Genomic DNA, 3933 nt, shown 5'->3' on the forward strand with positions numbered 1-3933 from the left:
ACCTCCTGTGAATAGTAAAAGGATTTTGTAAAGTAGAAAGATATAAAATTAACATACAGAAATAAAGTTTTCATCACCTCTGGGAAGAAACAGTCACAATAGTAACCACTTGGAAAAAATAATGGAAAAGAAGATCCCAGATGCCATTTACAATACCATAAGCAAAATAAAACAAAATGCAGCACAGATTTAATGAGAATTGTGTAAAACCTACATGAGAAAAACCATAAAACATTCTTATGGGACAAAAAGTAGACTTGAACAAATGGAAAAAATGCCATATTTTTTATCAGAAAAGAATCAGTATCAGAAAGATATGAGCTTTCTCCAAGTTAAAATTTATAGACTTAATGTGATCCCAAGAAAAATATCCAAGTTTTTTTTTTTTTTTTTCTGGAGCCAGACAAGTTAATTATAAAGTTATTTTGGAAAATAAACACAAGACTAGCCAGGAATCTCCCCCTATCCCCAAAACATAGCAATGGGGGACTAGTCCTACCCCACACTGAAACATTTATAAAGCCCCTGTAATTAAAACATTATGTTATTGGTGCGTAGACAGATGGCTAATGGAAGAGGATATAAAATCCAAAGATACATTCCAAAGGCATATGGAAATTTAGTGTTTGATAAACAAATGGCATTGGAAAACTGATAGCTATGTGGATAAGGTAAAAGTGGATCCATTCCTCACACCTTACACTAGGATAAATTCCAAACGGGTCAGGTATCTAAATGTAAAAAAATTAAATCACTCAAATACTAGAGGAAAACATAGGTCAATTTCTTTACAACCTAAGAAGGAGGAAGACTTTCCTAACTATGATTCCATATCTGGAATCAATAAAGGAAAAATGGGTAAATTTGTCTAGCTAAAATTAAAAAACAATTAAATGGCTGCCCAAAATACAATCAGCAATGTCAAAAGTTAAATTTAAAAAATGGGACAAAACTGTAACTAACATCACAAACAGCCAATATCCTTGATATATATAAAATTTCTAACTATTGAAAAGAAACTCAAATCCTAGTCTAACAACCTAGTAGAAAAATGGGAAAATTATAGAAAAATAAATGCAAATACTCTGAAACATATGTAAAGATGCTTAACCTTGCTCATTCTAAGACAAATACATATTTAAACTGAACTGAGATACCATTACTTATCTATCAGATCTGTAGAAATCCCAAACTTGACCACAGACTGAGTTGGTGAGACTGCAGAGAAGCAGGTATTTTCATGTGTTGCTGATGGGGATGAAAATGGTACAACCTTGGAGCCAGATTTGACAACAGCCAGCAGAATTACAGGTGCATTTACCCTTTGTCCAAGCAACCCCCCTTCTAGGTATATATACTTGAGATAAAATGGCAAACACTGGAAATGATGGAGGCTCAAGGCTATTTACTGCAGCATATTTTGTAATAATAAAAAATTGCAAACAGCTGGTATGTCTTTTTTATTTTTACAGTAGGCTCCACTCCCAACGTGGGGCTTGAACTCAGCACCCTGAGACTAGGAGTCACATGCTCTACAACCTGAGCCAGCCGGGCACCCCCAGCATGTCTTTCTATAGAGGACAGGACAGGTGAATAAACCATAATACATACATGCACTATTAAACTCTAAAAAGAATGAAGAACATCTCTATATATTGCTGAAGAGTGATCTCCAGGAGAAAAGTGAAAAAGGTGGCATGCAGAAAGGTATGTATAGTATTATACTTTTTATGTACTAATGAAAGGAAAATAAAAGTATATATATATATATACACACATATATATACATATACATACACATTTATATACAATTTCAGCATCAAGAAAAGTATTAACTACAAAGAATGAAAACACTTAGAATATATAAAAATCAATGAGTTCATAATGATAAGTTTTTGAAACCTCATCGCTACATGCTGATCCTTTGTGACTCATTGTTTTGAATATCTATTGCTGCATAATAAGCCCACCCCAAAATATAGTACCTTTAAAAAAAAAAACCCTCATTTGTTACCCCTGGATGTTACTAAAGTACCATCTCATTATTCTGAAAGTTGATTTTTTTTTTTGAAGGGAAAGATCCAGGTGCCTTTCCTGCAAGACCCATATTTCAAGCTATTGGAATCTATGATGAGAGAAAGTAATTTGCAGAAAAACCACAGCTAATAAATGCAAAAAAAAAAAAGTGGTGTAAATAGAAAAATCACCATTTGCACTCCTTTATGAAATAATGGATCTAGGCAATGATCATCAATTATTATTAAAAGTATTGGATGAAAAGTTGATGACAAACTTTAAACCAGGCTGGAAACTCCTGAACCTACTGGTTAATCTCAACATCACTACAAGTTGAACGACAACGCCCTGTGCCTTCTGATCTGATGCAGTAGAACCTATAGAGCACTGCTTATGAAGTATTCTTGACAAAAGCAAACGTCATCAAGCCTCCCGATGTAGATATCAGTTTATACAGAATATGGGAAGGGTAGATAAATATGTTAAATCACATCATAAGATTACAAATCCAAATCCATAATGTGAGAAATCCCATATGACAAATTACCCAGTTTCTTCAATAAATAGATGGCATAAAACAAAACCAAGATGAAACTAGTAACAAAGAAAGAGTGGCCATTCTATTGATTAAAAGAGACTTAAGAGTGGCAAAGTTCAGCCCCAGCAAGATGGTGGCCCCCTTGGAGCTCAGCTGCTGGAGAAGTGGCTGGGGGCTCCCATTATACACAGTGAGTCCCTGGTGGTGATGGTTTATGCCAAATTTTCTGGTGCACTCTTGAACATCAGTATCATAGGTAAGACACAGAGGTTCAAGAGAAGAGGTACCAATTTTGACCACTGACTACAGTGTTATTTCTCAGCTGGCAAAAATACTAAAATTAAAAAAAAATTTTTTTAATATTTATTTATTTTTGAAAGAAAGAGACCCAGAGTGTGAGTGGGGGAGGGGCAGAGAGAGAAGGAGACAGAATCCGAAGCCGGCTCCAGGCTCTGAGCTGTCAGCACAGAGCCCGATGTGGGGCTCAAACCCATGAACCGTGAGATCATGACCTGAGTCGAAGTTGGATGCTTAACCAACTGAGCCACCCAGGTGCCCGCAAAATACTAGAATTCTTAAGAAAACGAAAAGAATTCTGACTATGAACTCTCAGCAAAACAGGGGCAGATATACTGGCTTACACTGCTCTCCTAGAAAAGAAGCTGCTTTTGCAGTTCTTCCACATTCTGGATTGAAAGTGTGACAAATTTTTTGGTTTGCTTCGTAAGGTCCTTTCTCTTCAGTTTGATCCTGCCTGGAAAAAATGTCTTAGGGAACACTGAATACAGTATCCTCTTCATGAGAGGAGAGCCTCCCCTCTACCACCTCTGAGAAATGGAAGCACCTATACACAGACATGCCAAAAGGTGCCCACGCCTTCTGTCAGCAGATTGAGAACATCTCTGCTTTTCTTTGGAGATGCACCTTCTACCTCAGATGCCTGTGTGTTGGCTTTCTTGCACCTCTTTATAACATGCACTTTCCTAGGGGCACCTGGATGGCTTAGTCAGTTAAGCGGCTGACTCTTGGGTTTTGGCGCAGGTCTCTGGTTTGTGGGTTCAAGCCCTGCATCGGACTCTGCACTGGCAGTGCCAAGCCTGTTTGGGATTCTCTCCGACTCCCCCTCTCTGCCCCTCCCCTTCTCATGCTCTCTTTCTCAAAATAAGTAAATTAAATTAAAAAAAATTTTAAGTGCACTTTCCTAGAGTTCAGTTATAACATTTGAAACAGTTCTCCAGCCTGTGTCACTTTTGACATGACATCCTAAACAGTTATTTTAGATTTAGTATTGGAGATGGATGACAAAGCCCTCCACTTCCTCCTCGGAAACTGCCAACATGCGAGTTGCTTCTCCCATAGGAAGAAAGCAATTCCTTACA

General features: G+C 37.3%; 1 pseudogene; it reads left to right on the plus strand.

Annotated features, from left to right (window-relative positions):
* Positions 1 to 2684: 2684 nt before the first annotated feature.
* LOC131504847 (metaxin-3-like) lies at positions 2685 to 3856 on the plus strand (annotated as a pseudogene).
* Positions 3857 to 3933: the final 77 nt, after the last annotated feature.

This window comes from Neofelis nebulosa, chromosome 2 (genome assembly GCF_028018385.1).
Source record: "Neofelis nebulosa isolate mNeoNeb1 chromosome 2, mNeoNeb1.pri, whole genome shotgun sequence".
In the NCBI taxonomy this organism is placed as follows: domain Eukaryota; kingdom Metazoa; phylum Chordata; class Mammalia; order Carnivora; family Felidae; genus Neofelis; species Neofelis nebulosa.